Source organism: Acinonyx jubatus, chromosome C1 (assembly GCF_027475565.1).
Source record: "Acinonyx jubatus isolate Ajub_Pintada_27869175 chromosome C1, VMU_Ajub_asm_v1.0, whole genome shotgun sequence".
Classification (NCBI taxonomy): domain Eukaryota; kingdom Metazoa; phylum Chordata; class Mammalia; order Carnivora; family Felidae; genus Acinonyx; species Acinonyx jubatus.
In genome coordinates, this window is record NC_069381.1 from 88,438,912 (window position 1) to 88,462,726 (window position 23,815).

Below are 23,815 nucleotides of genomic sequence, written 5' to 3' on the forward strand. Positions count from 1 at the left end.
AAATCAGTATAGCCTGGAACCTTTCCTTATTTGTTATCTAACTCCAAAGGTCTGGGACATAATTCCATGTAGATATCTAAAATAAAACCCATTTTCTAAGTATATAAACCTTCTTTTCTAAATATCCTCTCTGTGCCACTGGTACTGCCAGGCATCACTTAAGCCTGTGGAGAAAGTAAGGTAAAATGCCAGTACCCTGGGCTTTGAAGTCAGGAGACTGGTTTTAAATTCTGAAGTGTGACTCTAAGAAAGCCGGTAACAGTTTACAACCACAGTTTTCCATATGTTAAATGACTTCTACCATGTAGCTTGAATTGTTTCTATAAAGCTTATTTGAAAAATGCACTGTAAAGCATATAGACCCTCAATATTGTTAGGCTTTTCCTACTTTCTGTTCTTGGCATTTTATTTGCACATTCTTTCTCTTTCATCTCCTATTCATTTCCCCAATCCAATTTGTTTCTTCTGTAAAGGAGTATTCTATTTACCCTTTTTTTTTCAGTATATGAAGTTTATTGTCAAATTGGTTTCCATACAACATCCAGTGCTCATCCCAAAAGGTGCCCTCAATACCCATCACCCCCCCCCCTTCTCCCTCCCACCCCCCATCAACCCTCAGTTTGTTCTCAGTTTTTAAGAGTCTCTTATGCTTTGGCTCTCTTCCACTCTAACCTCTTTTTTTTTTTTTCTTCCCCTCCCCCATGGGTTTCTGTTAAGTATCTCAGGAACCACATAAGAGTGAAAACATATGGTATCTGTCTTTCTCTGTATGGCTTATTTCACTTAGCATCACACTCTCCAGTCCCATCCACGTTGTTACAAAGGGCCATATTTCATTATTTCTCATTGCCACGTAGTACTCCATTGTGTATATAAACCACAATTTCTTTATCCATTCATCAGTTGATGGACATTTAGGCTTTTTCCACAATTTGGCTATTGTTGAGAGTGCTGCTGTAAACATTGGGGTACAAGTGCCCCTATGCATCAGTACTCCTGTATCCCTTGGGTAAATTCCTAGCAGTGCTATTGCTGGGTCATAAGGTAGGTCTATTTTTAATATTTTGAGGAACTTCCACACTGTTTTCCAGAGCAGCTGCACCAATTTGCATTCCCACAAACAGTGCAAGAGGGTTCCCGTTTCTCCACATCCTCTCCAGCATCTATAGTCTCCTGATTTGTTCATTTTGGCCACTCTGACTGGCGTGAGGTGATATCTGAGTGTGGTTTTGATTTGTATTTCCCTGATGAGGAGTGACATTGAGCATCTTTTCATGTGCCTGTTGGCCATCTGGATGTCTTCTTTAGAGAAGTTTCTATTCATGTTTTCTGCCCATTTCTTCACTGGGTTATTTGTTTTTCAGGTGTGGAGTTTGGTGAGCTCTTTATAGATTTTGGATACTAGCCCTTTGTCCGATATGTCATTTGCAAATATCTTTTCCCATTCCGTTGGTTGCCTTTTAGTTTTGTTGGTTGTTTCCTTTGCTGTGCAGAAGCTTTTTATCTTCATAAGGTCTCAATAGTTCATTTTTGCTTTTAATTCCCTTGCCTTTGGGTATGTGTCAGGTAAGAAATTGCTACGGCTGAGCTCAGAGAGGTCTTTTCCTGTTTTCTCCTCTAGGGTTTTGATGGTTTCCTATCTCACATTCAGGTCCTTTATCCATTTTGAGTTTATTTTTGTGAATGGTGTGAGAAAGTGGTCTAGTTTCAACCTTCTGCATGTTGCTGTCCAGTTCTCCCAGCACCATTTGTTAAAGAGACTGTCTTTTTTCCATTGGATGTTCTTTCCTGCTTTGTCAAAGATGAGTTGGCCATACGTTTGTGGGTCTAGTTCTGGGGTTTCTATTCTATTCCATTGGTCTATGTGTCTGTTTTTGTGCCAATACCATGCTGTCTTGATGATGACAGCTTTGTAGTAGAGGCTAAAGTGTGGAATTGTGATGCCTCCTGCTTTGGTCTTCTTCAAAATTACTTTGGCTATTCGGGGCCTTTTGTGGTTCCATATGAATTTTAGGATTGCTTGTTCTAGTTTCGAGAAGAATGCTGGTGCAATTTTGATTGGGATTGCATTGAATGTGTAGATAGCTTTGGGTAGTATTGACATTTTGACAATATTTATTCTTCCAATCCATGAGCAGGGAATGTCTTTCCATTTCTTTATATCTTCTTCAATTTCCTTCATAAGCTTTCTATAGTTTTCAGCATACAGATCTTTTACATCTTTGGTTAGGTTTATTCCTAGGTATTTTATGCTCCTTGGCGCAATTGTGAATGGGATCAGTTTCTTTATTAGTCTTTCTGCTGCTTCATTATTAGTGTATAAGAATGCAACTGATTTCTGTACATTGATTTTGTATCCTGCAACTTTGTTAAATTCATGTATCAGTTCTAGCAGACTTCTGGTGTAGTCTGTTGGATTTTCCATGTATAATATCAGGTCATCTGCAAAAAGCGAAAGGTAAACTTCATCTTTGCCAATTTTGATGCCTTTGATTTCCTTTTGTTGTCTGATTGCTGATGCTAGAACCTCCAACACTAAGTTAAACAACAGCGGTGAGAGTGGACATCCCTGTTGTGTTCCTGATCTCAGGGAAAAAGTTCTCAGTTTTTCCCCATTGAGGATGATGTTAGCTGTGGGCTTTTCATAAATGGCTTTATGATGTTTAAGTATGTTCCTTCTATCCCGACTTTCTCGAGGGTTTTTATGAAGAAGCGTTGCTGAATTTTGTCAAAGGCCTTTTCTGCATCGATTGACAGGATTATATGGTTCTTATCTTTTCTTTTATTAATGTGATGTATCACATTGATTGATTTGCGAATGTTGAACCAGCCCTGCATCCCAGGAATGAATCCCACTTGATCATGGTGAATAATTCTTTTTATATGCTGTTGAATTTGATTTGCTAGTATCTTATTGAGGATTTTTGCATCCATATTCATCAGGGATATTGGCCTGTAGTTCTCTTTTTTTACTGGGATCTGTCTGGTTTAGGAATCAAAGTAATACTGGCTTCATAGAATGAGTCTGGACGTTTTCCTTCCCTTTCTATTTCTTGGAATAGGTTGATCAGGATAGGTATTATCTCTGCTTGAAACGTCTGGTAGAACTCCCCTGGGAAGCCATCTGGCCTGGACTCTTATTTGTTGAGAGATTTTTGATGACTGATTCAATTTCTTGGCTGGTTATGGGTCTGTTTAAGCTTTCTATTTCCTCCTGATTGAGTTTTGGAAGCGTGTGGGTGTTTAGGAATTTGTCCATTTCTTCCAGGTTGTCCAGTTTGTTGGCATATAATTTTTCATAGTATTCCCTGATAATTGCTTGTATCTCTGAGGGATTGGTTGTAATAATTCCATTTTCATTCATGATTTTATCTATTTGGGTCATCTCCCTTTTCTTTTTGAGAAGCCTGGCTACAGGTTTGTCAATTTTGTTTATTTTTTCAAAAAACCAACTCTTGGTTTCGTTGATCTGCTCTACAGTTTTTTAGATTCTATATTGTTTATTTCTGCTCTGATCTTTATTATTTCTCTTCTTCCGCTGGACTTAGGCTGTCTTTGCTGTTCTGCTTCTATTTCCTTTAGGTGTGCTGTTAGATTTTGTATTTGGGTTTTTTCTTGTTTCTTGAGATAGGCCTGGATTGCAATGTATTTTCCTCTCAGGACTGCCTTCATTGCATCCCAAAGCATTTGGATTGTTGTATTTTCATTTTCATTTATTTCCATATATTTTTTTAAATTTCTTCTCTAATTGGCCCATTCATTCTTTAGTAGGGTGTTCTTTAACCTCCATGCTTTTGGAGGTTTTCCAGACTTTTTCCTGTGGTTGATTTCAAGCTTCTATTTACCCTTTCTTATTTTATTCACATTTCCCACACTCTAATTGAACCCATCACCACTTCATACCCATTTTCTCCTAGAACCATGTTGTATTTGGATATTCTTCCCTAGATCATTGCGTAGACTTTGCCTTGTCATTGAAGTTTCAGATCAAACTTCTAGAAGATCTTTTCTAAAATTCCCCACATGTCCACAACTCACTTTCTATCATTCATTCTGTTTTGTTTACCTCATAACATTTACAACTGAAATCATCTCTTTATTCATTCACCTTTTGTCTTCATTGTTAGAGCGCCGGCTTGTGAGAGCCATGGCCTCATCTCTGTTGTTTGCTACTACAAACTGAGCAAAAAAGAAAAAAAAAACTGTTAGTAAAATACAGTGGAAAGTAGATTTTCTATAGACAGTTGACTTTTGGACTACATTCATAGGCAAAGTATTTCCATATCTTTTGATCTTTTTATGTGCCATTGTCCTAAAGTCTTCCCATGATTTTATGAATATACTTGAATGTTGCAAATACTATACCATGGTTTTTACTAATTTATTCATCACAGTCTCTGCACATCTACCTTCTGACTTGGTCTAGTAAGTCTTTTCCAGGGATATCCAGCTATATATACTCTTTGTGTTTACCATTACATGGAATGTATTTAACTTCCTTTCTTGATTTAGAAAAATTACACTAACGTAGATATTAAATTGCATACCTCTCAGAATGATTCTTCTATTGTTTCTGTTTTCATTCCTTTCTGTTTTTGAAATCTCCTATGATTTTTGTTTGTAATGCACAGTTTGGCAATTTAGTATAATTCTTTCACAGGTCACTGGTTGTCTTGGGGATATCCAGTCCTCTCTGCAAAGCCTACTCTCTAATTGTCATTCTGTTTCCTACCTTACATTTTCTGTACCTCAGTGTTTTCTGTTATACTGTTCCTTCTGTGTGAAAAATATTTTTCTCTTCTCTCCATGTGAAACCACTACTCAGCCTTCAATGTAGATGTCAAATTTTAACTGCTCCAGAATTAGAGTTAAGCTCTCCCATTTCTAAATCTAAACCATCTCTTTTCTCTAATTTATAGAATAAGTACTAGAGTTATTTTTTAGCTCTTGCCATTGACAGTGTGAGCCCTTGATGGCAGATAAATGCCATATACTCTGCTTAACACAAGGGTCTATCACATAACAGTTCCATAAGAACAACTGGTTCTGAGATCATTCTGTGCCCAAAAAGTTTCTAAGGAATATAATAACCATATATCTTTTTTAATCCCTGCAACAACTCTATGTGGTAAGGACCAGTATTATCTCCATTTTATCTATAAAGTGAATGAAAAAAAATCTATGAGGAAGAGTTTGATATTCTGATTATATAGTGAGTAAAGTGATTTGCCCAATGTCCCATAACTAGGAAGTGATGAATTTTTTTTCTAATTAAGAGTCTGACTCCATTTTAGTGCTTGATTAACTGACATTATTTAGAGGCTTCTACCATGTCTTTATCGCTCTTGTTCCACATTTGGACAACACTCAGTAAGAAAGCCCACATGATCTGTCTCTTGGCAATAGTGACAGGTTCAAGCACAATCCTTTGCCCTTACATTGAAATCCTCACCCCACCTTCACACCCTGACTGCAAAAATAACCAAAGCCATAAAGCCCCTTCAGCTCAAAAATTTGAGATAAAATTGGATGCGTGCCTTCCTCTCCTGAAAAACCTTCATAATATGAGTTATAAAACATCATACCTCTGTGGGGTGTGTGTGTGTGTGTGTGTGTGTGTGTGTGTGTGTGAGTGACTATGGCATCATCAGTCTTGATATTTGAACCAGTTTTGGGGGAAAGAGGAGTTGATTTTGTTCACCAAGATGTAACCACAAAACGATTTTGAAACTGGTTGTCTGAGTCCAGAATTCAAGCTCTTAACTGTAATGCTATATTACTTCTCAGATAATGTTAAATACCTATTTGTCACATGAGCTAATTTATGAATTCCTTGAGGAAAGGGATTCTTCTTGACAACTTTGTATTTATCCATTAATTATTAAAATGAAATTATGTTAAATTTTTTACATAATAAAATAATATAGAGAAATGGAGTAGTCTGGAACAGAAGATACACAAGATTTTGGGACCGTTATCAAGCATTGTATATACATTAAAAATTATATAATAAATCTCATTCATTAATTATAACATAAAAAGAAGGATTCACAAAAGATAAAAAATTGAATGAACCTTCAAATCAACTAACGAATAGTTTTTAATTTTATCTGTTGCCAAATGAATAGGAACTAGTTCCTGAAATAGTTCATATTTCATGCATTTCAATTGAGTCCTCATATCAATTTAATAATCAGACTTTTATCTCTATTTAATGTAATTATTTAAAAATTGAAGAAATATCTCAAAAAGGATTTTAATCTATTTGTCATGAGAAGCTAGCACACAATATGTATTAATACTTATAAAAACTTACTGGAATGGCAAATTTGATTTAAAAAAAAAAGATTTCCAAAAGCCTACTTGAGTCAGTTCAAACACTAAATACCTTGGAGATGAAGCATGAGTTTTTAAAAATATATATCTTAGTTAACTGGCATTCTTTGAGTAAAATTTCTTGACCATCATTTTTAGCACTCTTTATCTCTTGAGTCTTCCATATAAAAATCTTGCATGGTAGTTATTTATGGAAATGCTATCAATTCATTCAAATTATCTACTGAAGTATATTTTATATGTTGTGTCTATGTTTTAATTTGAAGTTAGACTGGAGATTGCCATTGGATAAATTTATAATTTACCTAAATTTAGGGAAAATATGTAGAAAAAAACCTTGAAGACATGGAGTACTCCTCATTTATAGTTTTAGTGCAATCTATCCTAAGGCTTTGCCTAGAGATCCTCCCTTCTTTGTTTTTTCTTTTTCCTTCATACCTTTTTTCCCTTCCTTTATTTCAGAAATATTAAGGATATACTGTGTGCCTGACATTTTGAGAAATAACAGGAGGTATGCAATTGTTAACACCGGCCCTAAAACAAATTAACCAGGGAATGTTGGGAGTGTTGGATACTCAAACAAATACAAAGGCAACTTAAAATGGAGCTACATTACTTATGGTAAAATGGTCAAAAAAACAAAAAGTTGAAGAAAGGAAATATCAGATTGGAAACAGCTTTCCTGAGAGAAGGAGAAGAAGGGGCCTTATTAACAACCATTAGCTCTATTTAGTTTGATGAATTTAATATTCACCATGCTCAGTGTCTCAAAAGGATGGGAGGTAAGGTATGATTTGGATTTCCTTTCAGGGAGCTATGTCCAGATACTCTATCCAGACATGATAAACAGTTTTAAAATATGTATAATGATTATATTTTGTGAAATTCTGTAGGCAGACATTCTTTTCCCTTATGGTAGGGTACCCTCCCTAAGGGGGGGGACCTCAAGGGAACCTGGCTATGTAAGAATGTGACAGTATCCCTCATGACCTTGTCACAGGAGACCACTTAATCAGACTGCATGCTGTGTGTTTGTGTTTGTTACCTTATATGGGAGACAAAGAAGTAAAAAAAAAAAATGTATAAAAAACTAAGCCATGTGGCATTCAAGGCTCAGTTCTTCTGTAGGCACCCAACTGAGCGGTGCTGGCAGGAATAAAGTTGCTTCCTGGAAAGAAAAGCTTTAGTGTCATGATTCTCTGTGCTAGAATCCTGCTACACCATCACATGTGGATCTTCCATTAATCACAATATGAGTCCTGCTTTATTTTAAAAATACTTTCATTAAACTGTGCAAAAAGGCTTAAAGTCAGATCATCCTCTGTCTGGGTGTCACTGCCAGAGGACACAGCATAACAGAAGGCTGAGAGCATCAGTAGCTCAAACTTTTAGAGGCAGTTTGAAAATGTGGTATGAAAATCAAGTGGACTAGACCCAAAGCGTTAGTAGATGAGGAAAAACAAAAAGGCAAAATCAGATCACAGGTTAAAAACTGGATACAACTTCTATGCCCCACATCATTCTTTAAAATATTTCTTTATTGGCTGCATACTTACTAAAATGAATGATTTGTAATTTAAAGTTCCTTCTGTTGTTGAAGAGTTTTTGCACTCTTTGTTATTGTAAGTAATGCAATTGGATATCCATGTACATATTTTTATCACTTACTTTTACCATTTATATAAGGATTTTGTATGCATGTCTATAAGTGAGGTCGGTCTGTTCTCTGCTCTTCTGGAATAACTGTGTAAAGTTTTGGTATCATTTGTTGGGTAAATATAATTAAAAATGAAATCTTTTCCCAGCCCAGAAAATCTCCCCATAAAATTAGAAGAGAAAAAAAAACAATTTTATTATTGAGTAAACATTAAACCAACATACGATGCACATCAAAAGCAATCCACTAAGAGACTTCAAAGACAGAACCAAGCAGATACAATCCATTACATTCATGTTCTCAAGAAAAACAATAACTATTTTCAAATATGGGAAAATGACAACATCGTTTCAAATTTACTTGATGATGGGAGTGGCCATCAATGTTAGTTTCTTTTCTTAAAAATGAACTTCTCATTTCTTTATGTCAAGAGGTAGTTCTGCAACTTGGAGAGGCTTCTGTCTAAATGAGGCTCCTATTTTCTCACAGAAATTGGGAGAGATGTGCACATCTTCCTTGATGTTTGCATTTCAAACAGACAGTGCCTAGGTCCTTGAGAAACACATTCCTGAGTCCTAAAATTGGCAAGATTTGTATTTAGTTTCAAAAAAGATTTACACATATTTCAAGGAGAGAGAGAAGGAACTCACAGAGTTCTTTAAAGTTACTGCTCTTGGAAAAAGAAGGAGGGGAAGCCTCTTCCTTTTTTTTCACTTATAAAATAGTAACATTAAAATTTCTAATTATTATTTCCTTTGTTGTTCCTGTCTTTTTCTAGGCAGGTTACAGCAGTCTAAATATCCGGCAAATCTACAGTAAAATATAAAGAAAAGAGATTGTTAGAATGGTGAAATAACAGAATTATTGAATTTTTTTAAAAGTCAGTACTTTATTTACTTTGAGGGAATAACCTTTTAGTATATCATTGCAGTGGTAAGCAGTTAAATCAGATACTTGGTTATTATCTACATTACAGAAATGTTTTTAGCCATACATTAATTTTATCAGTTGTTGTGTTGTCAATATTGCATTCTCAGGTTATTATGAAAATACAATTTAGTGGTTCATTATAAAGTCCTGTCTCTTCCAAACCTAAGGAATGACTCAACTCTGGAGACTCGAAGTCTAAATTTTTAATTAGAAGTTTCTCTTGTAAGGTCCAATAAATAAAGTCCTGTCTCTTCCAAACCTAAGGAATGACTCAACTCTGGAGACTCAAAGTCTAAATTTTTAATTAGAAGTTTCTCTTGCAAGGTCCAATAAATTTTGAGTGTCAGTGAATCGTAACTGCCATCACACTGATATGACAATTTAGTCTCATTAGTAATTTTCTATAATTTTCAGTAGTTTTTCCCAAGTGTGAAATGCATTGATATATACCACCATCATCTAAATCTAAAGTCTTATGATGAGGCACTCATTGAAAGGCAGAGATTAAGCTTCTAGTGTTTACTTATAGCTTTAAGTCTTAAGGATAAACCCACCTGCGGGCTTGTTGTTTTCTTTTGTTTTGGCATTGAGTCTAAATCAACAGTTACATTATTATAACAGCCACCTAAATCTCCATTAGTAATAGACATTTACCTTTGCTTATCTACCTATATTGGGTTTTTGAGTGAACCGGCATCCCAAAGTTAATTAAATGACATTAGACCTGTCTTTTGCAGTTTCTATCTGTGAATGCCAGATTTGTTTGTGCATTAATTAGATGTTTATTTCTACATCATCCTTCCAGTACATTTGTGTGTATATGAGAGAGAGAGAGAGAGAGAGGGAGAGAGATTAGGGCTTGAGTACCTGAATACATTTAATTATTTTTACTTTGTTGTTATAAAAAAATATTAATGGAGATGGTACCACTTTTACTGTGTCAATCATCACATTGTTAAGAGTTATAAATACAGATCCTGTTTATACTGGGAGTACAATTTAGAAATGATAGGAAATGAGACTGCGAGAACCATTACTGGGTATATTAGTTTGCTAGGTTTCCTGTAACAAAGTACCACATGCTGGTTGGTATAAAAAGCAGAAATTTATTGTTTTACATTTCTGGAGGCTTGGAAGGTCCAAGATTAAGATGTCAGCAGGGTTTGGGCACCTGGGTGGCTCAGTCATTTGAGCATCCGACTTTGTCTCAGGTGATGATCTCATGGTTCGTGGGTTCAAGCCCCATGCCAGGCTCTGTGCTAACAGCTTGGAGCCTGGAGCCTGCTTTGGATTCTGTGTCTCCCTTTCTCTGTGTCCCTCCTCCCCCCGCTGGCTCTGTCTCTGTCTCTCCCTCAAAAATAAATAAACATTTAAAAAATATGAAAAAGCAGGGTTGGTTCCTTCTGAGGGCAATGAGGGAGACTGTTTAGTCCCTCTTACATGTCATCTGGTGATTTGCTGGCAATCTTTGGTGCCCCTTAGCTTGTAGAAGCATTAATTCTGATCTCTGCCTTTATCTCCATATGGCATTTTCCTTGTGTGTGTAATCTGTGTCCATATATCTCTTTCTTATATAATGATATGAGTCATGCTGGATTAGGAGCCCACCCTATTCCAACATGGTCTCATCTTTACTAATTACACTGGCAACGCCCAGTTTCCAAATAAAGTGTCATTCTGAGGTACTGGTGGACTTCAACATGTGGGCAATACAGAAACAACAACAACAACAACAACAACAAACTAATGTAACAAATAACATGTTTGTTTTTTAGTAAAATGTGCTTTTTAAAGTAATGGAAATAATTCTGTGCATAGCAGAACACAGCAGTCTGAGAATAGAGACACGTTTGTTAGAAGAGCTCCTTTAATTTGTATTCAGCAAACACACCACTTATTCTAGACAACTTAAATTTTAAGTCCTGGATCGGAACCATCATCCAGTTTTCCTGAGAAGTTGGCTTCTCATGAGAAACATGAATCTAGTTTTTATTTGTTTTTGTTTTTAACTTTCACGGTTAATTTTATGTGTCAACTTGACTGGTTGAAACAAGGAATGCCCAGATATCTCTAGTTGAATGTGATTTGTGGTTGTGTCTATGAGGTTGTTTCCAAAAAAGAATAGCATTTGAATATGTGGGTTGAGTAAAGCATCTGGACCTCCCCAGTGTCAGTAGGCATCATCTAATCTGTGGAGGATCTTTAGAAACTATGTCATTTTGCCCTGTATGAACTCTAATGTGAAATGCTGCTATCTGAGCAGTTAATTATAAATTTTTATCTCTGACAAATCAGCAAACATTTTGCCTGAGAAAAAGTAGTTTTTGTTGAGGTAAAAAAAAATATTAAAGAGAATTGCTCCAATTTTTTTAAAACAGGGTAGAGATGTACCCAATTTCACTTATTAAAAAACCTCATATTTTCAGTTTATTTTTAATGTTTATTTACTTTTGAGAGAGACAGAGTGCGAGTGGGGTAGGGGCAGAGGGGAGACACAGAATCCAATCCGAAGCAGGCTCCAGGCTCTGAGCTGTCAACACAGAGCCCAACACCGGGCTGGAACCCATGAACCACGAGATCATGACCTGAGCCCAAGTCGGATGTTCAACTGACTGAGCCACCCAGGCTCCCCAAAACCACCTCAGATTATAAAAGTAGAACTAGGGGCGCCAGGGTGGCGCAGTCGGTTAAGCGTCCGACTTCAGCCAGGTCACGATCTCGCGGTCCGTGGGTTCGAGCCTGTTTCCGATTCTGTGTCTCCCTCTCTCTCTGCCCCTCCCCCGTTCATGCTCTGTCTCTCTCTGTCCCAAAAATAAATAAAAAACGTTGAATAAAAGTAGAACCAAAATAGTTAATTATCACAAACTGCTCCATCATTTTCTGAAGAAAAATTGAACTCAGTATCCACAATATTGTATTCCCCCCATCCCAATAGTCTATTTGTTGCTTTGGTTTTTGGGGTTTTTTTTTTTGTCTTTTGGGGTTTTGGGGTAGTAGGTTGTTTGGTCTGCAAAGTGAGCTAACTTCTAGATTATAATACTCTGTGGCCTACCAGCTGACAACAGATGCTGTAAATGTTAGACTTCACATGAGCAGTAATTGCAGTTAGTTTTGGGGAGGACTCATGTCCTGTGAAGCAAACAACTGTAACAAAGACCCAAGTGTCAGTTTTGCAATGTTCTTAAAGTTTCTGAGGACACCAGCAATTCATCTGTATTTTGAATACTTACAAATTTTTCTGGTGAGACAAATTTCTCTAAGTTTTTCTGTAAATGTCTAGAAAAAAGCAAAGGAAAGTCTCAAGACCCTTGAGGAATACTTTATTAAAATCTATTAAAAAATTTTTTTTAACGTTCATTTATTTTTGAGACAGAGAGAGACAGAGCATGAACGGGGGAGGGTCAGAGAGAGAGGGAGACACAGAATCTGAAACAGGCTCCAGGCTCTGGGCAGTCAGCACAGAGCCCGACGTGAGGCTCGAACTCACGGACAGTGAGATCCTGACCGAGCCGAAGTCGGGTGCTTAACCGACTGAGCCACCCAGGCGCCCCCAAAATATATTTTTTTAACGTTTATTTATTTTAGAGACAGGGAGAGACAGTATGAATGGGGGAGGGTCAGAGAGAGAGGGAGACACAGAATCTGAAACAGGCTCCAGACTCTGAGCTATCAGCACAGAGCCTGACGCGGGGCTCAAACTCACGGACTGCAAGATCATGACCTGAGCCTAAGTCGGATGCTTAACCGACTGAGCCACCCAGGCACCCCAAGGAATACTTTAGCATAAATACTGAATTCCTTCCTAAGGAAAAGTAAGCAATAATTTAGATCCTTTCTCTAGTGAAACAGAAAGAAATAGAGAAAAATCAGAACGTAGATGAATTATAGAGAAATATTGTGCAGACAGTGTTAACTCAAGGCAGAAGTGAGAATAGTTACTGCGTTGGGAGCTACAGAGATTAATGGAAAAATTATGCGCAAAAATGTATAGTGGTTAATCATCTTTATCAAATTTACCTTCCTCCTTTATCGGAAGCATAGTATTACAGGTGAGTGCACTATTTAAATTACTCTTTACTTTTCTAATTGCTTTATAACTATTTTATTCCCCCAATTGAGATATTGACAAAGGATATTATTTTACATATGGCCATGGATTATTCTTTTGGGAAATGATTTTTATGGTTCTTTATCTCAGATTACATGTCACTAAGACATCCTCCAAAGTGACACACTGATTTATTCAGCTCAGTGTTTTTCCAAAAAGGTATGAAAATTCCACTCTCTGCCATATCCCAAAGCTATGTGGTTTGGAGTGTTTTTTCCAGAATGGTCTGCCACTATCTATCAGAAGACTTTACTTTCAGAAGGCACATAGTTGATCAATTTAGGTGTCTTTTACCAAGTTGCTCCACAGACTATCTGGAATACAGGGTTATGGTAGCCTTTAAGTTACATGGCAGGTATCTCTCTAGTAGATTTAAAGGAAAATCAAGAGAAAATAACTTGCACATGTTTCTCAGCAAGAGGACCTATCTGTATGGTAAAAGCAGAGGAAAAGGAAGAGATAAAAGGCTGATCTGAAATACCAGCAACCTGTATTGCTCTATCACCAAATGGAAAGCAAGAAATTTCTGAGGAAATTGCAGAATAATAAGTATCACTAATATCACCAGTTGCCACCCTGCCCCCCCAACCCCCCCAAGATTCATTAAATCTGTCCATTTTAAGACACTTGTCAATCACTCCCTAACCTTCTGGGCTTTCTTGGTTTCCTTGTTACTAATTCCTGCACCCCCAGAGTCTCTTTCTACAACTCCTTTTTCAACATCCTGGGTTTTTTTTGTTTTTTTTTTCAATAATGACATACAGTTTCCTTTCTTCATTTTGCCTTTTGTGGGTTAGTCAGAATAAAGATAATTCCCTTTAGCAAAGAGTTCTAACTAAGCAGCCTGCATAACACTCTAATTCTCTTCCTCTTTTTTTTTCTCAGTTGTCCCCAAACTGAATAGTTGCTATTAAATTTGAGTAATAGTATGTCCTTGCCATTTTACCACCTTTTTCTTAACTTGATTTTGGATAGTTGCCAAAAAAAGCCAGAGAAAGTTTGCTAAGACCAAAGGGCAGATTTTATCTGCCCTTGGGTCACTGACAGTGAATTCTAAGGAAGCCTCAACAATCTGCTGAAGGAAATCAGTGTAGAATCCACGTATTTTCTGGGTACACAGCTGCAATTTCTTCCAGCTTACTTGTAGTTAGTGAGAGAGGCTTCAGATATTACCCTAAGCAACCTCTCATGGTGGGTTTCTTACTCCCTTAGTTTTCCAATAGTTTGGGAGGTGGTAGAAAGTCAGCTTCCCTTGGCCACCATACTGTTGTATGTGGTGATCTTCTGACCCCCGATGCACTTACTCCATTTAATGAGCAAAATCACTTGTTGCAGAATTCCATGCGGTAGCCAGTCCACACCCCCATTTATGGGTTGTAAACTGAAAGCATTCTAGTGCACAGGGAAGAGAAGCCTTTATGTGAGTAATACGAGCCAGCAAGAAAGGCATGTGGCTTACCCCAGAGACCCGAATAGCTTCTCAATGGCATTAGCTTTGCTGGTGACCTGAATAGAAAGAGCTAATTTTCCTCATACCGAGACAAGAAAAATGTGAACTGCTGTATATGTTAATTTGGTTTCTCTTCCTATATTGATGTTTGTCAACCTAATAGCTCACCTCATTTGTTTCCTTCTTTGAAGGGACTAGTGCAGTTTTTCTCCATTCTGCTGCCTTCATATATGGACAGAATCCTTTACTCAAGTTTTCAGTGATTCTCAGATCAGGTCTTTTTAGCATGTCTGCTTTCCCAGCTATCTGGTGTGTGGCTGGTAATGGACTCTTGGAGGTGGAATTTGGGCTAGGCCAAGAGACATGTAAATCTGTGTGATCAAAGAGAGCAGGTAATTCATTACTGGCTAAAGATATTACGTTCTAATCCCTTTTTGAAAAGAAATCCAACAATGAAGAGAACTAGCCATCTAAAAAATCATTTCCCCCTTCCTTTCATTGGTCAGTTTGAGACAAGGAGGGATACAGATATGCTGGGGAAGTAGAGGAAACACGGAGGCAGAGAGGTTCTCCATAGACCTATCATTCCAAGTGTTGGGATTAGGGTATGAAAATTTAGAATGTAAACACCTAAATACTGGAATATAAAGAAGAATTGTACTTTTGTACAATGAAAATAGTGCTTGGGGTGCCTGACTGGCTCAGTCAGTAGAGCATTTGACCTTTGATCTCGTGTTTGTAAGTTCAAGCTCCCTGTTAGGTGTAGCAATTACTTAAAAAAATTAAATAAAGAAAACAGTGATTGAATAGTCTTAACTTTTAATAAATGTTAAAATATATTTTAAAATAAGTATTAATATTATATTTATGTACAATGGAACTATAACTTGGAAATTGGTTATCCTTATATAAGAGATTAGTTAGCTTGTTGAGTTCAATTTATTCCTCTTTTCCATAGAATAGTCATAAATATCAACTTTATAAAAAACAAAAAAAAAGAAACCTTCAATTTTTTCTACTTTGAAGGTAAGCCATCTTTTCTTGCTTCTAAATAAATTCACAAACATTCTGATTTGTGTTGGGAGAAATTGTTTGAAATAAAGCAGAGACTTTACTGGAAAGTTATAGATTAGTGTTTTTCAGCTTAGAACATAAAGTGAGTTTAAACAATGATTTTTCTATGGTTTTTTTTTGTTTGGCAATACTTTATAGAGATTAAATTGATACAGATGAATGGGAAAATATATGTTTATTATAAAACTTTTTTTAAAGAAAGAAAACTGTATAGCCTGTGGAGCAAAATGAAATTTATTTTAATTAAGATTGTAACATATTACACTCTATTTGGTTTATTGGAAATTCGAAGCTAAGGGAAAATAACTTATAATTTTCAAATCACAGTCCAGGGTTCTTTATTTCAACAACCAAAGGAATTATAAAATGAATAAAAATGGAAAAGACTGCATAATGCAACATTAAGTATGTTTGTTTTGAACCAAATTATAAGAACTCTTTAAATGAAATTGGATCACTTGACCATCATTGGGTCCCAAAATGTCCCTGATAAAGTAGGGAACCCTTCCTAGACTGTCCAATTCATGTGATCCCTACATTAATTTGACTCAGAATGTGAGTCTCATATGTTCAAAAGCTTTTATTAGAGGAGGAATACATTTATCAGTACTAAAAACAGTATTGAACACGTTTTCAGAAATAATCTGTTTTTTGGAGCCATTTGCAGTGTGCTCCTGAATGAAGAACAGAAGCAAATTCACCCAGTATTACTTATCAAATATCTTACTTTTACCTCAAGATAAATAGTTAAATGTAGTTAATTTGTTATAAAATTAAATAAACCTTAATTCTGATACTAAACATGATTCCTATGCTTATCTATGCAAAGGCCTTAGATACAAAGATGTTAAGTGAAAGAGTGGAAATGGGCATCACAAACTATTAAAATAAAAACTCTTTCAGAAAAATATCTCTTGGAACCAATGCAAAGAGTTCTCCATTTATTGAAGATCTAGTGTATGCCAGGCTATAATCTAAATGTTCACGAGACAATTCAGAAGCCTTTAGGACAAAACGGGATTCTTCTAAAATAACAATTGCCCATGTTAGTCAGAATGGCATTTGAGCATTGTACTTTTATAATGTTACACAATTTTTCTTCTTATACCTCTTTGTCTTAGTACAGGGTCTTTCTTTTGGTAAGTATACCAATGAATAACACTGGTAAAGGTAATTTGCTGTATACATATAAAACTCTATTTGAAAGGATTTATTGCTTAACAGGTTTTCATCATAGGATAATGAATTGTACCAATTATCTAACTATAATTAGATAAAGTGCCTAAATAATTTAACCAGTTGGGTAAGGGATAAGCCAAGGATTGGCAAACTGATCTACTTCTTTAATTATTGAAGATATTGTCCCCTGTACAAAATTCAGATTTCATTGTACTGAATTTTAGCATTAATAATACATAATGCTAAAGAAACCACACACTATTCTTCTAAATAAAGAGTCTGTTTCAATAAGTGAGATCTGTGGTTTTATGCTGGGAGCCTTTTTGTTTGATTATTATGTTGCTGTTTGATTGTTTCTTCTCCTTATTTAAATATTTAATGAAAGTTTTATCCAACTTGTGCTCTGAGGCTTTGAAGCAAAGGGCATAATTTAAAATATCTAATAAGTAAACAAATGTCAGAATACTGAAAAAATGTGGGATATGTAAAATATATTAAAAGCCCTGTTTTAATAATAGAATAAATTCTGCTTTTCTCTTGAGATAATTAAGTGAAAGAAATAAGATTCAATAAGCTGTAAATCTTTTCAAAACATGGCTGTGAAATACTAATTTTTGTCTGTTGTAGTGTCTTGCACATAATAGTTGTTCAAAAATGATCAGATATAGATCCTGCAAAAATGCCTTTAATAAAGTACCAGATACCTTTTTAACATTTTCCATGTGTCATGCAATGTTGTAAATACTGAATGAGGAAATATTTTTAATAATAAGTAGGGCAGTTGAAAGTATTTTTATCACAAGTTGGAGGTCTCAAAGTTTTATTAATACCTATATATGTATTTATAACTAAATAAATATAATGGTGGCCATTTTCCAAAGGGTAATAGGAAATTATAGAATTATGAAGATTCAAAAGTGATTTAGGAATAGTGCATGGTGAATGAGTATAAAAAGGGTTATATTTAAAAGGAAACATTTGCTGCTTTAGATATAACTCTTAAGTGAGAGAGATTTAAAGATGGCAGCAATTGTATATATAATATGTGATATATATGTATATTTTTGGCCTGAGTGTGAGGAGGAAAAAACAATCAGAGATTAAGTATAAAAAGGCACATATTGAAATGTGAGCTCCACATATCTTGTGAGAATTAAAAAAAAAAAAAAGCGGTCACTAAAATGGAGAACTAGAGCTAGGCTGTCAGTGTTCCCTTGACTATGTATTTAATTTTTTTTTCACTGTTTATTTATTTTTGAGAGAGAGAGAGAATGTGAGCAGGGTAGGGGCAGAGAGAGAGGGAGACACAGAATCTGAAACAGGCTTCAGGCTCTGAGCTGTCAGCCCGGAGCCCGACGCGGGGCTCGAATTCACGAGCCATGAGATCATGATCTGAGCCGAAGTTGGACGATTAACTGACTGAGCCACCCAGGTGCCCCTGACTATGTATTTTATATTTGAGAAAAACTTGGGGAGACTCGAGATAGAGAGAAATGAGTTTATAAGGTCACATTGCCTCTGAACTTAGTCTTCACATTTTCAGTACTCTGGTTGAGCAATCGTTCTATTCTCCCATAACTGTTCAGTTGACTAAGGTGGGAATGGTTAGTTAACGTAAAAATACTGACTCAGTTCAGTCACTGAATATTAGATTACTAGAGAAATCTTTAAAGTCAAAATTTTAGTCTCTGGCATATTTTGTGTAATTCCTTTTATTGTCTTTAGGAAATTCCCAAATGACTACTAAAATGATTGCTAATTATATATTTTCCTTTCCTTCTCAAATTCACAGGGGTATTTTGAATAGCTAGCAATGCAGCAAACCAGTAACCTTGTCACTAGATATTAACTCTGCAGCAGAAGCACTAGATTGGTACCCAAATGCCATGACTGAATAATGGCATTCTGTAACGTATAACTTATGTTTTTCACTTGCTATTTATCTGTTTATTTATTTATTATTTATTAGAATTAGACTGAGACTATGGATTCTGTCCCAGAAAAATTAACAAAAAATATACAAAGAGAATTTTTCATATTTTTGTCAGGAATTGCCCGGACACATTCAGTTCTACTCATAGATCTCTCCAAAATCATGGATGCAGATTAATAATTCTTGTTCCATTTCAGAGGGAAAAAATGGATTTTTTTAACCTACATTTATATACATAGTCAGTAGACTTGTAATCTCTCATGTGGGCTCTACTATATAAATAATTTGATATAAAATTTCAATAGTTTTATTTATAAATTCATGTATATAATTCCATAATGAGATAGTATATATATTACAAGATGTATATAGAAGTGTTAGATGTATATAGAATTTTTAAATGATGGGATAAATAAAATATACGTATAATTTTTTACAACTTAATTCTGTGAATGAATATTTTTTGAACCACTTAATGTGTTCTTGCTCTACGTGTCCCTTGCGCAGGGGCCATGCTAATCTTGTCTGCATCGTTCCAGTTTTAGTATATGTGCTGCCGAAGCGAGCACAATGTGTTCTCACTCTAAATTGAACACTTCTATTATGTTAGGAAATAAATATTGCAAATTTATTTATATTTTAAGTGTTCCTAATTATTTGGAAAAAATGTTTTGCCATATTTTTTAAACAATTTTTTTAACATTTATTTATTTTTTGAAAGACAGAGCATGAGCATGAGCAGGGGAGGGGCAGAGAGAGAGAGTGGGGGGGAGACACAGAATCCAAAGCAGGCTCCAGGCTCTGAGCTGTCAGCACTGAGCCCGACGCAGGGTTCAAACTCACCAGCTGTGAGATCATGACCTGAGCTGAAATCAGACTCTTAACCACTCAGCCACCCAGGTGCCCCTGACATGTTTAATTTAAAACCTGTGTATATCCCACAATTTCTGTGAATTTTTAACAAAGAAACCCATATTATTTGGTTTTAATACTAAATTTTGTTCCTTGTTAATCAGAGTTGATTAGTTATCCAGGAAGATGTTCATTTGGGATCTTTATATTTGAAAGAGCGTGGATGTATGACCTTTGAGGAAAGACTGAATTCCTGATTTTTGTCTGAATAAAGCTTTCTAGAAGAAGCTTCTTTCACAAATACAATACAAACTGCTACTTTACATTCAAGTACAATTGAGTTCAGCAAATATTTTATGGCATTTTCTTGAATTGTTTGCAGTGTTGAAGACATAGAGTTGAATATGATCTCATCCCTATAAGGAATGATCTTTTAGTCTAGTGGCAGAACAACTTTTATACCAGTTTTTATAAATTTTTCAGACAAATAGATCAATAGATATTATTGTTTATGCATCCCTTTTGTGATCTATCCTCACTGAACCACATTTATTTTAACCCCACCAAATAGTAATTGGTCAAAAGTCCTCTATATAAATAACCTAATCCTTAACTCTCTTGCTAGGGCAAGACATATTATGGTGAAGCTTCATAGCTAGAATTTAAATTTTGTCTTGCATTGTGTGGAAATAACAGTCATGATCATTTGTGGTGCTCTTAATCATGTCCTCTCTTAAAAATTCAAGTCCATTAAATTTTGCCATATGACTGTCCTTTAAGCAGTTGAAGACTTATTATGTCTTCTTTTTTTCTCTTTTTTAAAAATTCATTTCAAAATCTTATTAGCTGTACTTACCTTCAAAATATCTTTTATGACTCCTCAAAAAATGTCTTTCCTTATTCCTATTGCAATTCTAAAAATTGGAGGGATAAAATAGAGTAAATAGAGAAGCCTTAACAATGTTTTCCTTATTACTAATATTAGAGGTTAATCAGATAACCTAGTTTACCTTAAGAATCAAATCCATCCACTGGCTCAACTCTGATGAAATTACCTCAGCAGATTCGGCAGAGCAAATCTGGGGAAAGCCAGTGAACAGTGGCAGTTAACACAATATCAAATGAGACAAAAATGTAGATGACCTATTTTCAGTGTTCATGAAGACAAACAACCTTCCTGCTGCCTCCAAGCTGAATTTGGGGACAACTGTGAGAGAAGTTGAAATTGGGAGATGGACTGGTAAGAATGTATTGTGAAACTATGCAGTTTGGAAAAATGAGTAAAGCCGTTCACAGAAATAGTGTAGTAGTAGTGAGGGCATGCTGAGAACTTTATTATGTAATGTAAGAGTTCAGTTAAATGGGACACATGGCAATAGGGATTGGAAGACAATGCCAGTTGAATAGACCAGAGCTGTGTTAGTTGGTAGACATTTAGAAAAAGGGAATGGAAGAGGGAACTGTGTATGCTGACATTTCCAGCTGTGTACCTGAACACATGTGCATCTCTTAGAACTAATACAATAACACATTAATGTACTACCTAGTAAGACCCAAATCCAAAATTCAAGAGCAGCTATGTCTGTCTTCAAAATTAGTGTATTGATATGTACTCGTTGTATTATATTGACAAGTTACCTAAATGGACCATGAGTTTAAAATGTACTGTATTAAGAAAAAGTTTCTATATATAAACTCTGATTATAGGCAATGCTTATAAAATGACAATCTATAAATTTATCTTTACTAACAATCTTCATAATTTATAATGGTAGTACAAGTTGGTAAGAAGCTGGCCCTTGGGAATGAATCAGCCCAGAGTTATAATTCTGGTTCAATTATAAACCGTGGAATCTTGGAAGAGAATGTTGAATTCCTCAGGCTGGATTCCCTTCGTTTCATAGAAGTATTGTCAGAGTTGACTGTTATAATGTATATGAGGCATGTTTATCACAGTGCCTGGTAAGCACACAGTACCTGTGAAATATTATTTTGAAAGCCTCAGATGATTATTGTAATGAAATCAAGGTAGAGTGCACATTAGAAAGTAAGACTATAAACTATGAGAGTTTGATTTTACTGCCCTCTATCACTCACAGTACACTGCACCTCAAAACACAACATTTTAAATGATTAGAAAACAGTAAATCACATGGAGTGTATTATATAATCTTACTATAAACTAAGAAAGTAAAAAAACTCATTTTGTGGCTTTCTGAATATACACATACGCAAGTATTTTTCTGAAGTACACCAAAAAAGATGGAGCCTCCCCAAAAAAGTTGTATTTTACTATTCTTAATACTATGACAGCTATTTCAATACAAATAAAAAATATACTACAATCATAAGCCAAATAGATGTAGTTAACATTGTTTTTATCTCCTAAGAGAGATAAGTATATGATTATAAGATGAAATAAGGGAGAAAAGCCATAGGCATTGGAAAATGTTTGCATATACCTTCTCAATCTTTTATTGTTAGCACTTTGGAATCCAGCTGTTACTGTATTGTCTGAAAAATCCACTTTGCTTTCCCATATAAACTAATATTCGGTAGATATCCATATATCATGCTACTATCCCTCTGAAAAAATTGGATTATAAACATACCAGCAGCTAAACCAAAATGTATGATATTTATTCTCTCTTCACTTGGACTGCGATAGACATGACAACTGCATAAAGCCTACATATATTTAGAATTTATTCAAATTAAAAAAAAATAGAAGTTTAGCATGCATGTTACCTGCTCATGCAGTTGTATTATCTATAATATCAGGGAAAAAAATTCAAGCTGAAAAAGGCATATTTTTAAAGAATGTTGTGTATATGTGTGTGCACGTCTGTGTGTCTGTGTGTGGTTTTCTATATGGAATGGGAAAAGATTAATAATGCATTGATCTATGGCTGCCCCATTTAAGTTTTCTCCCACAATTTGCTAACATAACTCAATATTTCCTGCACACAGAGATTTATTCCAATCAGTCATTTTCGACATTTCTTGACTTCTTGCTGTGAAAAGAATATATATGAACAAAGCAAAATCTCTAGCACCCGTGTCTGATACAATAGTGTCAGAAAATGCTTTCACATATTTCCTCTCTATAAAAACAGCCCATTGGCATCACATTGCTTATTAACCACTATTATAATTGAGAAAAAAATTTATTTCTCATTTCTTTTATACCCCAGTACATTTATGTAACCCTTGGTTAAGTAATCTGAGGAAGTTTTAATTCAACTCTGATTTATTTTTTATTTTTTTAATGTTTATATATTTTTAAGGGAGAGAGAGAGAGCGTGAGCAGAGGAGAGGCAGAGATAGAGGGAGACACAGAATCTGAAGCAGGCTCCAGGCTCTGAGCTGTCAGCACAGGGTCCGATGTCAGGCCCAAACCCACGAACCACGAGATCATGACCTGTGCCAAAATCAGATGTTTAACCAACTGAGCTACCCAAGCACCCCTAGTTAAACTCTTACTAGATGAAGATTACAATAAAACCAGTTATAATCATCACATTAGTCTTGGCTGTCAGAATAAGGTGTCTCTGATGAGAGGCCGTTGTCTTCATCCCTTTTTCTTCACCTAGCCAACACCAATGTCCTCCTTCATTTATGTAAACATTGTCATACAAATGCCAACATCATACTCCATTCTTCCTTCCGGATTTGTTGCTGGCCTTGTTTGTCACTCACAATTCTGTATATACCTAGGAGAAAATACATATCAAATGTTATCAGAATATATGCATGCATGAGTATATGTGTGTATATGCAACTTTTCATAAAAACACTGGCTGCCTAAGACTTACGCTTTCAATGTTTCTGCTTCCCTTTATCCGTCATTTTTTCCCCGGGGAATTTATTTCACTGCTCTTCGTCTTACTTTTTCTTTAGCACCACCTCACAGTTGTTCCTGTGTTGCACATTTAACACAGAACCCACATAGTTTACATTGCAGTCAGAGGTTCATCCATCTTTACCTTTGGTCTTTTACACTCAGAAAGTTCTCATGTGCTACTTTGTCTGAATTCATCACTTACACCATGAAATTTTAGAAACATGCGCTAAGAACAAGAATAGGTAATTATATTCTGTCCTTGAGAAATAGCCTTTACAGTATTAGATGTATTAATATTTCATGGCTATATTTCAATATGATTTTATCATATTTGTTTAAGCAGTATAAAAAAAGCAAACCAATTTGGCTCTAGTGGTAGAGAGATGTTTCTTTAGAATAGGACTTTTAAAAATTTCGCCTTGTTTCTTTGGGGATATGAAATGACTATGAAC

At 35.5% G+C, this 23,815-nt stretch overlaps 1 protein-coding gene and 1 non-coding gene across 2 annotated transcripts in view; one reads left to right on the plus strand and one right to left on the minus strand.

Moving 5' to 3' along the window:
- Nucleotides 1-23,815, plus strand: part of LOC128313945 (phenylalanine--tRNA ligase alpha subunit-like) — a 131,568-nt gene that overhangs the window by 16,026 nt on the left and 91,727 nt on the right. The window lies entirely within an intron of this gene.
- Nucleotides 19,132-19,236, minus strand: LOC113599644 (U6 spliceosomal RNA). The gene has a single exon (XR_003420563.1). It is a non-coding gene; the product is annotated as a U6 spliceosomal RNA (small nuclear RNA).